Source organism: Coptis chinensis, chromosome 8 (assembly GCF_015680905.1).
Source record: "Coptis chinensis isolate HL-2020 chromosome 8, ASM1568090v1, whole genome shotgun sequence".
Taxonomy (NCBI): domain Eukaryota; kingdom Viridiplantae; phylum Streptophyta; class Magnoliopsida; order Ranunculales; family Ranunculaceae; genus Coptis; species Coptis chinensis.
In genome coordinates, this window is record NC_141463.1 from 80190565 (window position 1) to 80203562 (window position 12998).

At 31.6% G+C, this 12998-nt stretch overlaps 1 long non-coding RNA gene across 5 annotated transcripts; it reads right to left on the bottom strand.

The window, feature by feature from the left end:
* Window positions 1-3063: 3063 nt before the first annotated feature.
* LOC147483389 (uncharacterized) lies at window positions 3064-7626 on the bottom strand. 5 transcript variants are annotated; one of them, XR_015206292.1, is made up of 5 exons: window positions 7324-7626; window positions 6598-6777; window positions 5508-6469; window positions 4701-4757; window positions 3064-3511 (listed from the first exon to the last, which is right to left on the bottom strand). It is a non-coding gene; the product is annotated as an uncharacterized LOC147483389 (long non-coding RNA). The 5 variants fall into 5 exon arrangements; XR_015206295.1 differs by lacking the exon at window positions 4701-4757 and having other exon boundaries at window positions 5508-5594; window positions 6208-6469; window positions 7324-7614; XR_015206294.1 differs by lacking the exon at window positions 3064-3511 and having other exon boundaries at window positions 4238-4757; window positions 5508-5594; window positions 6208-6469; window positions 7324-7614.
* Between the last annotated feature and the right edge of the window lie 5372 nt (window positions 7627-12998).

Sequence of the window (12998 nt, forward strand, 5' to 3'; positions counted from 1 at the left end):
TGAGCATACATGACTGAAAAATATACTATAAGTTTAACAAGGGTGGATACAAATCTGCTTGAGATTCTCCTCCAGAGCATACTCCAGTCCCAGCATATTGATCGTAGCAATTCTTTTGGCAAGTGGCTATATCACAAGCATTGGGATCCAATGTGGTAACACACTTTTTTTGAGCATTTCCTTGAGGGACCATCACTGCAACTGCATAAAATAATAATGAATATTTAGAAAAGGAATAGATCAAGAGTTGCGATTCTTCGACAACATAAAGTTAAATCATAAGTATGAATCTTCTATTGTTAATCTCTATATAGATCTTACATAGTGGTTTTATAATATAAACCTAACACACAACTTTTATTTGTTTTGGAAAAGGTAAAATCGTTCAATCTATCTAGTAATCAATCAAAATTACAGGAAAGAGCATATATTTGCAAATGTAGATCGATGTATTTCCACATTAATTGCTTCCTAGCATTGCTCAATAGAATTTAACAATGATAAAATTAGCTTTGAACATTTAAAGAATATAAACTATGAATAATGGACCAGCCAATATATATCGTTTCAAATTTAGGAAAAAAGTGAACCAATCAACCTGAAATTTAGGGGTGGGGAGTCATTTATGAATTTCAAACTACTTTGGGTGTGTGTACCATGTTACTCTATGAAAAGATGATGTCTAAGGTTCCAAAGTGAAAGCATATGTATACCACACAAGACTGAACTAAAAAAGGTATGCTTATCAAGAAATTATTAAAGGCAATATTTTCACAAAAAGTAAACTCAAGTCTTGATGGTGGATTATGCTATTAGATTCATCAATAAGATGTCATGAATCATGTAACAATTGGGCAAAATAAGAATGAAATAAATCGTTTTTATTATGTCATCAATTTTTTTAAGTGGTCAATTTTGTTAGGACAAGAGATTCTTGCTCATGGATTAGGCAAAATATTGTGTCTTCCCTTTCAAGATTTAATTCAAAAAAATTGTTTTGAAAAAACGTTTATTGTCAATTCAAAGCAATTTTAGTTATAGAGTTCTATTGTGGAAAAACATTAAATGTTAATCATAAGCAATTTTTGTTAAGAAAAAGTAAGAAAGTGGAGATAATTATACAGCAAGAAATAATAATGAATATTTAGAGAGTTGCGTTTCTTCGACATTAAATCATAAGTATGGATATTGTAATGTTAATCTCATGCGTGGTTTTGTAATATGATGTTAATCTCTGTATGGATCTTACAATGTGGTTTTGTAATATAAACCTAACACACTGCTATTATGAGTTTTGAAAACGGTAAAACCATTCAATCTATCTAGAGTTCTAGACAATCAATCAAAATTACAGGAAAGAGCATCTAGTTGCAAATGTTGATCGATGTTTTTTCTACATGAATTGTTTCTTAGCAGTGCTACACAGAATTTAACAATAATAAAATTTGCTTTGAACATTTGAAGAATATAAATTATGAATAATGGACCGGTCAATATATGCCAAATCATTTCAAATTTGGGAAAAAGGTGAACCAACCTGAAAACACAATAAGAACAAGACATAATAAAGGGGTGAAAGAAAGCTTAGCCATATTTGAATTTCAAACTACTTTGGTTGTATGTATGTTGTTATTGTATATGAGAAGATGATGTCAAAGGTTCCAAAGTGAAGGCATATTTATAGCACATGGTTGAACTAAAAAAGGTATGTTTATCAAGAAATTAGTATAGGCAATATTTGAACCAAAAATAGATTCAAGTCTTGATAGTGGATTATGCTATTAGATTCATCAAGAAGATGTCATGAATCATGTAAAAATTGGGCAAAATTAGAATAAAATAATAAATTATTTTTATTCTATCAACAATTTTCTTAAATGATAAATTTTGTTAGGATAAGAGATCCCATCTCATGGATTAGGTAAAAGATTGTGTCTTTCCTTTCAAGATTTAATTCAAAAGTTCTATTTTGGAACAACTTTTGATGTCAATCTTAAGCAATTTTAGCTATAGAATTCTATTTTGGAAAAACATTTTATGTCAATCATAAGCAATTTTTATTGAGAAAAAGAAAGTGGAGATAGCTTTCCATAAATATTGTATGACTAACACTCCAACGGAAAAAAAAAATCCTACGATTTCCTAGTCTATGTAGTTTATTAATAATAATAATAACAATAAACTATCCAACGATTTCCTAGTCCATGTAGTTTATATAATTAGGTATTACTCGTACCTTCGTCACGGAGAGCTATGCATTTGGATGCCAATGTCTTTTCTAATCTCATGTTCGATCATCCTTAAATATTCCTATTTCACAGCTAAATGTTTTTGCTTCCGTTTTTTTTGTTAGTTATAATATATTCTTACACAAATAATGGGTTCAGGTTCTTCAGATGGATGCATGCATGTCAAGTTTCTCCAACCACTTTTTCATATATTATGAGCCATAGTGGTTCCCCTTCCCTTCGTTTAGGCAACTCCATTCCATATTTTGTTTTCCAAGTTCCAACAATGAATCAATTTGCCCGCTTCCCTAAGTCCTCACAGCAGTAACTTTGAAAACAATATTTTCAAGCTAATGCTTCTAATGTAATCTCATTCCTCACTTGACAGACTCTGAACACCGGAGAAAAGAACAAATATCACTCTAAAATACAACAACTAAGTAATTTGTTCAAAGGCAAGGGGAAAATCAACTTTACATACTAAACCCACTCTTTAAAAGTAACAAATAATATTGAAAATTCATGCGCCAATTGTACGCCAATAAAATCCAAGACTTATAGACAAAAAAATTAAAGAAATGAGAGAGCGAACAAACTTTATAATAATAAGCTAGGAAAAAAAAAGCAAGCGAGACTAAACTGATATAATCTTTTGCGTATAGTGACGATCTTCAAGGGAAATCAGAGAGTTTTTTTTCCCCTCTAAATAAGGGAAATTGTAGTCCCTTTCTTTCTTAGCAAGATAAGAACTCTTAGACAAAATTCAATATCAAAAGGAGAGTAAAAAGTGAATTCTTTTGGTTGTGCTTATTTATCTGCATTTAAAAATTGTAAATGTACCAAGTGAACGTCTCTTTACATATACATATATATATATATATATATATATATATATTTCAGAAACATCTCTGTATTTCAAATTACATACCAAATGTTGACTATAAGAAACAAATAACAAAAGCTACAACATGAAACGCCTAAGGCAAAATGTAATGATGATAACATATAATTGACCTTAATCACTCCGTGCTTCTTTCCCCATTGTACACCTAAGATAGTCAAATGAGATTTGGGGATTTCTGCAGGTAACCACAGTAACAACATGCATATCTTAGAGTGGACATTTTGTATGATAGGAAAATTCAATAACCGCAGTGGACATCACTCCTTTTAGGCTATATTGGATGGTCTTCTGTCGGCGAAACGATGGAGTTGATCTCCTCTACTTGCAAAGCCCACCCAAAAAGCTTCAAAAGACGATTGATTTAAGTTACTCATCCCACCTGGAAAGCTTCACTCACTGAGATGCTAGGTGATACTGGTCAAAACTTACCTACTCTTAACTATTTATGTTATGAATAAGTAAAACTATTAGCGATTCTACATTTAGATCAAAGTTTTCTATTCTCGATTATCTTGCAATATGGTGGAGTAAAGAATTCGTTTCACTCCTCGTTTCTTAGACGTAACAGTTTCACTAATTTACCAATTCTATAATATCAACGAGAGCAATAATGAAATTATACTAATATGGTAAAATTAACTAAATACGAAGATTTAATGGTCTAGTTATACTAAAGCAATTTACTATGAAGATTTTAGATGAGAAGAAAGGATTAAGGGGATTTGATTTCACTTAGATAAATTCCTGATATGCTAGTGTAGATTATTGCAATCCTAACCAATAAAGATTAAATAATTGATCCCTAACTATTCATGGCAATCTTTACCAACTAATAATTAGCATGAGAGAAAATTTAACCCATTCTCATGGTGAATAAACTAACCCCTAAATTGAAATTCTTGAATAAGCAATAATTCTAACTAACACATCAAGTCTTCATCAAGCATTATCAAACCCCTCTAATGGAGGTTTAGCTAGAATTTATTAGACTATTATTAATAGAAGAATAAGAAGAAGACATCATAATAACAATAACTTGGCTTTATTAATCTAATGGAAGAGAGTCTAAGAATTAAAAACTATATTAAAGACTAGATAGTGAATAATCAACTAACTTAAAACTAATGAAAAGGTTATATGAATTAAAACCTAGGTCCTTGAAAGTTATGCCTTAGTCCTCTTTATATAGGAGAGGGCTAGGTTTACAATTTTGTGCTTGAGCTTTGGAGCCATGTTTTGGGCCTTTAAATAAAACCCAAAACTTAATTACTCAAGTCCAAAAAGGGTTTCTCTGCTGAAAATTATTGCAATAGCCTTTTCGTCCATTTTTACTCCTCTGATTGGATCAAGGCCTAGATCATTAGAAATCTCTTTTCTGATCTGGTTGTTTTGACATATAATAAGCCCAATTCCGAGGTCTAAGTCCAAAGATACAGCCTGCGAGAATTCTAATGACTTTTATTCTCCGCATTGACTTTGACTTTGACTTTTCAGTTTTGACTGGGCTTTAAAAAGGTTTTTTCTCTTTGAATCTTAGCTTTTAGTCATAGAACTTCTTAGCAACCAACCTTTGCTCATTTATCTTGCAAAAGTGACATGTTTCTTCACATATTTGACTCCAAGACCTGAAATACATAAAAGCACGTAAACAATACTAATTTTTATTTATTATACACGTAATTGGTCTAAATGTAATTTTATTATTGGGTTAAAACTACAATTTTTGCTCTTATCACTAGGCAAGTACCCAAAAGAGTCATGGACAATGGAGTCCTATTCAAGTCTCCAAAGCTCAATGAACAAATCACCGATCCAATCAATTATTACTTACAAGAGTTAGTGAGCAGCAAAAATATGATCATCTTATTTACAAAAATAATTACTCGTTATAAAGGTGCATATTATGTTGTTTGTGGCATTAATCTTGGCATTAAAAAAAACAACAATTTCGCACTTTGTTATTCAAAAAACTGCTATTAAGTTAAATATCGGTTACCAATAACTTGAAGTGTACGGCTAAAACTTCCCATTGGATTGATTACAGAAACAGCATTACATGTGTATTGTTAATATCAAACATACTAACAATTAGAGTAATATAACTTAGTGAAGTCTAGTAAGTAGTATACTTTTGTTTGTATGGGTAAATTATCCAAGTTTATATAAGCCTTATTAAATGTCATCAGCAAATTATTCAAGTTTAAATGTAATTCAACTTAAAGAAGAAGAACAAAATAATTTAACTACACAATGCGCAGTGACAGAATCATCAAACATATGCAACAAAATGTTCTTCATGGGGATAGATGTTAATTTGTCAATCACAAACATATAAGAACACAATCAAATTGAATAAAAGTAGTAGTAGAACTTACCAATTTGATTCAAGAGCGTCAACATAGAGCAAGATTGGGATCTGTTCTTGCTCGATCAACATAAAGTTTGCACTGCTAAGAGCATTCCTATTAAATTAAAGCTTGGTTAAGCACTATAATATGGATAATATGGATGTAGAAAAACAACTTCTTACACTTGGACATGTCATGGACATGAAAACAGTCAGCTACCTCCCTTTCTCTATTAAACACATACATGCACGTTACAGCATTAAAATGACAGTACAAAACAGAAATATCATAAGCCGGAGCAAAATCGTGTTTCTTTCCTTAGTTCTTTAAATGCCCCATATTACGATTACCATATTAGTCAGCAACATTAAATTACTGGTTTAGTAACTTTGTTAATAGATGTAATTTTGTTTAGTAACCACTGAACAACTATCGAATTTAAATATCATGACAAAAAAAAGAATAAACAGAGAAAAGGAATATCAGTCTCTTTTATATGCATGCAAAATAGCACTACCATACAAAATTACATCTATTATATGTGAAGTATTTTTGCTTCTTTGTTTGTGGTCTCCAAAAGCATATAGTTTTTAAAATTTGAGCTTACCTCCATCACCAATCTTTAATACAATTGCGATATCAAGAAACTCCATTTCATAGCAAGTTATTGAATGGGTCACATAAAATCAAGCACAAAACAGTAAAAGTTTGTAATCCAACATTATACCATTATTTGCAGCACAAATCATTTAACTCCCATAAGTTTAAACAATTTTCTTGGTTCCATGATAGCTGAATCTCCAACTAAAAATAATTAGGCCATGGACTTATCTAACATTTGATAAACAGCAAGTAATATCTCTCAGGTACACACAATGAGTACAACACAATTATAGCCAATACAGCAAGCACGTAGCCATCCTTATCGAGTACTTGATGTGCAAAACGACATAGTCATCAAAATCTTCCAATCCCCTTCCATCGGAAACCTGCAATTCTAAAAAACATATCAAAGATAGACCTATTGCCAACGAATACAATTGAAGCTTTGAATCATAGAAATTGACACACATGGCAGTAACAAAGTAGTTAACAAAGATTCTAAAATCTTACGCACCTCTCTAGCTGAGAAATGCAAGAGGGTATCAAGAACAAATTTGTTACCCTTTTAGTTTTCCCCACGAAAACAAATCCGTCCCCTTACTTTCTATCAGTATGTTCCTCTACACAGGCGCTATCAAGGTCTTGGTAAAGGTTGCATCGTGTCGTACAGTTACATCGTGTCGTATCAAGGTACCTGTTAGAAAACGAAACGTCCACATGAACTACCAACAAAAATTATTTGTCTGCACAGTCACATTAGCAAAAGAAGTTACAAGAAATGAAACAAATAAAGAGGAAAATGTAAAGAATAATGTGGCATGGTTTAGCAAACATTAAGATGGAGCAAGAGGGAGGCAGGAAGAATTAGTACAGATGAAATCTCTCTTTTTTGGGCATGGATACAGATGAACTCCTTTCGGCATTAATGGTGCTTGAAAGACCTATTTCCCATTAGTGGTACACTCCATTTGTAATTTGGCAATGCACGTATTGTATAAAAGTACAGTAGTTAGCATTTGATTTCTTAGTTTCTCATTATGCGGAAAAAAACCATACAATTAATGAAAGAAAGGAATAACCAGATCGATTAAAACAATAGAACATATATAGGATAGAACATGTATCTGCATGACATACTCTAGAAAACAAAATAAGAACATTACAATCGGTAGAAATTTAATAATTACTAATTTGGAAGAAATTGATAAGAAGTAAGTACTAATAAGAACATAGCAATTACCTTCACGCCAGAAATTGGGAGAGAGAGCTTTGTGAGTTGGGGTTTTATACGGATAGAGTTGAGAGAAGCAAATGAATAATTACTAATCAGATACGTTACTTAATTTTGCATGTTGTCACTGCTGCTTTAACTCTACTGAATGGGAGAGGAAAATCGGAGTAACGGAAGGATACAATCACTTGTGCTCTAACTACTAATCAGATACCCTTTTTAATTAATTAGCGTTTTAAACGATTTCAATAGAAACAACGATTTTAGCGTTTTATTTAAGAGTCTAGGTCGTACAATGTGGGCTATTGTATGTTGAGTGTGGGCTTTTCTGAAATTGGCTTGGATTAAAGGTAAAGGTATAAATTTCCTATGGCGAACCTTTAATTACGTACAGCACATAAAGAGTTTTTTTTTTTTTTTTTTTTTTTGACGATAATATATAGCACATAAAGAGACACAACCACTAATTCCTGTATATATAACTTTAATTCCTTGCCCCTTTAACGTGTTTCAAAACGTATTTATGAGAAAGCCATGTTAATCCCAAAACGTATTCTTAATTACGAAACTTGAATTTCATTCACTAAGAACAATAATATCCATGCATTTAATTTGTAAAATTTAATCCATTCAAAGCGATTCCTACTACACATCTGCTCCTAATCTAACTCAGATCTCCACACGATCCCCACCACCCTTTGTCTATCCATTTTGTTTTATTATAATAGACTAGGTATTACCTGTGTCTACGGTGCGACACAGTATGTGATAAGGTATTTATTATGTTGTTTGTGGCATTAATCTTGATACACTCTAGTATTTTCAAATGTGTGGCATATATATGAATTTGTAGACATTTTATTTTGAATCGGTACTATACGTCGGATGACATACTTTTCTACTGTTGTTTGTTTTGTGGATGCCTACCAATATGTGTTAACGAATGCAATTTCATACACTGTACTCTCAGCAATAAATAGTTGTTCACATTTTTTTTGTTTTTTTATACGAATAATATAAAGACAATAAGATTATTGTCAATCATTATGATGTAACATCAAGCGAGAAATTGTCGACAACACATTTTATTACTATCTTACTAATCTTCTGAATTTCAAGGAGCACTTAATCGATGCTCTCTATGCACTGTGAATTGTTAAAAGACTCAAATTGGTTTGGTTGGCCAAAACCACAAAGTCATTCTAGTTCTATAGAGACATTTTCTTCATTGTTTTTTCTAATCATGATAGTCATCTTTAGGTGAGCTTTGTAAATATAGTTGTATATTTGTTAAGACTGTTTGATAACCTTAAGTGCCAAGGGTGCCTAAATAAGAAATAAAATTTCTACCCCTTTTAATATTCCTTGACAATGGACGTGCCTTCAACGCTTCATTCTTTAATAGTGAGTAAATTCATGCAAAAATCAAGTGAATCAAAGCTTCTCAAGATCACCAAAATGAACTTGAGATAGACAAGTCTTTTTCATATATAATTATTGTCCATATCTTATTGTCAAAATAATAACTACCCAATCAGATACATCTAAAAATATTAATAGAAAATATTTATATACATATTTACATGTTGCTTATTTACATGTTGCTTCTTCATTAATACATAAACATACATACATATTATCGGCCACTAAAGTGGTTTTACACTTCACCGAATCCTTGATTATGCTTTCACAAGTTGGGATACTCGTGTTTTTCACCCTTCCGATACTTGAACAAAGTCTTTTATGCATTTCACACTTTGTACCGTATTGCTTGCTCCTTCAACACTCCCATCCGAACTCTTTTATGATGAGTCTGAGGTTGGTAAAAGAAAATAATAGGGTGTATACATAATAGAAAAAAAAAACACATGACAGATTGACAGTAAGTTTTAGCTGTAATATGATGTCTTGTGACCAACACATTTTAATTATATTATACAATTGTTACTGGCAAGTATCAAGAGTATTCTGATTGGTAAAAGCATATACGCTTGATATATGTACGTGAGCAGCCTTCTAAAATTGCAACTGTGCAAGGCCCTCAAAGGATGCAAGAAAAGCTCAAGCCATCATTGCAAGCAAAGCATCAGGCCATTGCTTGAATCTCATTGAGAAGCCATCACATTGCAAGAAAAGATCTAACACATGTACGCTTTGATGTAGAAGTCTTTCTATAATATATCACCGTTTAGTTGGGAAAAATAATCGAGTCAATGACACAAATAGCTAATTAAAAGCAATTTATTATTCATTTATTGGTGTGTAACTAATGCAATTTATTATTCATTTATTGGTGTGTAACTAATGCAATTTATTATTCATTCATTGGCGTGTAACTAATGTAAAAAGAGTGACTAAATGTAAATTGTGGTTTCTGTGCATTCACTCTTAGTATCTTTTGTAGAGAGAATGTTGAATGGATAAAAACATAAAGTTGATGTCATCACTTCACATGCCTTCCAAACATAGAGATATTAGAGATAACTCACCGAACGCAAATCCCTATGCGATCCCAACCACCCTTTGTCTTTTCCCTTGTGTTTTTATTTGTCTTACAAAATAACTCACCGGACATTGGTCATGGAATCAACTTTGGGCCATAAATTGAACCGAATGCCCAAAACACAATTTCAAGAGAATTGGTAATCTGAAAACCAAACCTCCTAATATTTTAGCACACTTAATCTTTGCTGAAATAGTGGGGGAATAAGCACAAAGGAATAAAAATAAAATCAACGTGTAGACATAGATAAATTTGTACCTAGAAGAAGGCAAAATATGTAACTCTTTTTTTCTGTATATGTAGTTGTAATCATATCCAAAGCTTGAAGAAAATCCAAACCAAATGGAAATTGTAAAAAAAAAATTGAAGGGTTCTATTAAAAATAATAATAATAATAAAATAAAATAAAATAAAAAATTGTAGGAGGAGAGACGCTGGATTGACCAGAAAGGTGGCCTTTTATATCTTCAAGAGATACGTAATGGTAGGAGATTTATTTTATAATGTAACTCATAAATGTGAAATTTTATTTTAAACATAAGTGGGCATAGCCCACAAACCCTTTAATAATGTTTTAATGTGCTAACTTGCAAATTGTGTTTTGGTCGCTTAAAGCCAAGGATGGTTCATCAAAATATGCAAGCATTGTCTGTTAGTGATCAGACATAGAGAGATTAGACTAAGTTATGATATATTTATCTTTAATTCTATTGAAGACCGGAAGAATGACTGAAACACAATGAAAGAACACACTACAAAGAATACAACACTTTTAATGATGAACTACCTAAGTTAGCAATCTGTTTTATAATACATAAGCTTAGGCATAGAAGTTATTCGACTACTATCATTTCTATATAAGCTATCCATCTCTCTTGTTCCAACTTACTCAAATGTTATGGCCTTGGTAGAAAATAATTTAGTTCAATTAGACATTCATGAGCATAAGTTACTTGACGTAAGTTACAATAATATGGTTAGAATAAATTTAAACCTTCAAATCCCAACTTCCAATGTTTTTAAGTACACAGACATTGACATCACTATTATACACACAACACAATTAATTCCTTCCTGGAAAGATATACTAAAATAGATACATGATATAGGCATATAGCTTACTAAAAGGTTCTTAAGTAAAACTATACCAAGGAGCTTAATACAAAATTTAGCTAACCGATAGGATCTTAAGTCCAACCATATATTAAGCCTTAAATTAGAGGGCTTAAAATTTGGAAGCACCTCACAACACCTCTCACACATCCAGTCACTGTGGAATTTTAAGTATAGACATTGCAGGCAACCTTATATACTCCAATCCCATGTTGAACCAACAAATTAGAAGAAAATAATTAACCAAATATAATAACACAATATGATCCCAACCAAAGGAGATTAAAAGTTAAAAATTGGCAAAGCAATAAGTCCAGGACAAACATATAGTAAGTTGATCGATGATCGAATGCATAAGGAAGTTTTGAGGCAGTAAATCAATTAAAGAAGAATTAAAGGAGCAGACAAATAATGAGAGAGGAGGGGTGTTGGAAGAAAATATGTACCTGAGTTGGAAGAGATGATAATATGTACATTTGAGAAGTGTACGTAATTCCTACACGAAGAAACACAAAGGAAAAATTCATAATGTACTGTACATAGGACAAAATGTACTTTTCATTTTTTCAATATCCGAAATCCAGGCCCTGCACCATGAATGGAAACTGCTTTAATTCACCGTACACAAATTCACACATATAAAATCTTCAAATTAAAGAGCAGTACATTGAATTAGTTTGTAGAGAGAGAGAGAGAGCCCAAGTAAAAGAAGCTAGATACCTTATTGGCATGAGAACTCTATTTTTCCCATGTCTCTGTCTTTGTCGATACCAAAATTATGAGATCAATATAAAATTTGAGTATCAAAGACCACAACTACATTTAAAAAAAAAAACTTGTAAACCATAAGGCTTAAAGCTGAAGTTGAAATGATAATAATGAAATCTAAATAAGTGGTTACTTTCAAATCAAAAGAATTTCTTAGAGGATAATACACACTACGTACACAACCTAAATTTTCAATGAAGGTAGCTTACTTGAGAGAAGATAACCATAGTTACGAAATTTTGTTTTCTGATTGGGAAGAGATTTGAGGAAGGAGGAGATCAAGGGTGAGTTTTAAGGTATATATTGGAGTTATTATTTAAGAGGGATTAAAGGTTGGGTGAACATTTCCGTTTCAGGTGTTTTATTACTAATCTTTCAGAATATTTGGAGTTCTTAAGGCTTAAGGCTAAGGCTAAGTCCAATGGTTTGGGGCGACATCACACCAAACCATAATAGAATAGTGCATAACGTTAGTGGGATAGCGTTTTAAGACCCAATGGTTTTTACAAAAAAAAAAAAAAACACCTCCCTAGCCGCCTTTTACAATGGCGTGTAAACAAACCCCCAAAAAAAAAATATATATATATATATATATATATATATATATATATATATATATATATATATATATATATATATATATATATAAAATCTCTAACCGCCACTCCCAATGGCCTATGGAATTTTTTTTTCCTTCTTTCCCATTTTGCCCTTTTTTTTCTTAAGTATACAAATAAAATAATAAGGATACAAACGTAATTTACCAGAGCTAAAGATTTTAAAAATAAATTTGGTCAAACAAATTTTCTAGCCGTTTCTACTAGTGTGCAGACCATACGCTATATCGTTAAAATTGGCGGTATAGATACGTAAACTTATACTGATAGCGTTGGCGGGTTAGTATTTTGACGTACCATTGGATTACAATTTCCGCCATATTTGATGTTTTGCCGCACCATTGGACTTACCCTAAGGTCTTAGTCACATTTCTTGCACTCTATTACAAACCTTGATTAAATGACACATTAAAAACTATACAACCATTACATTTAACGAATTAAACCCAACAGTTACAAATTATTGTATGCCTTTATTCCAATTTTTAATTTTGGCATTTTTACATATTAATGTTCTTTAAAAGACTACTCAAAGGTGTTTCAAAACGATTCTAAGCGCACACCTATTTTCCATCTAACACAGATCCCTAAGCGATCTCCACCATTATTTGTCTATCCATTTTGTTTTATTATAATAATAATAATAATATTATTATTATTATTATAAATAATTATTATTATTA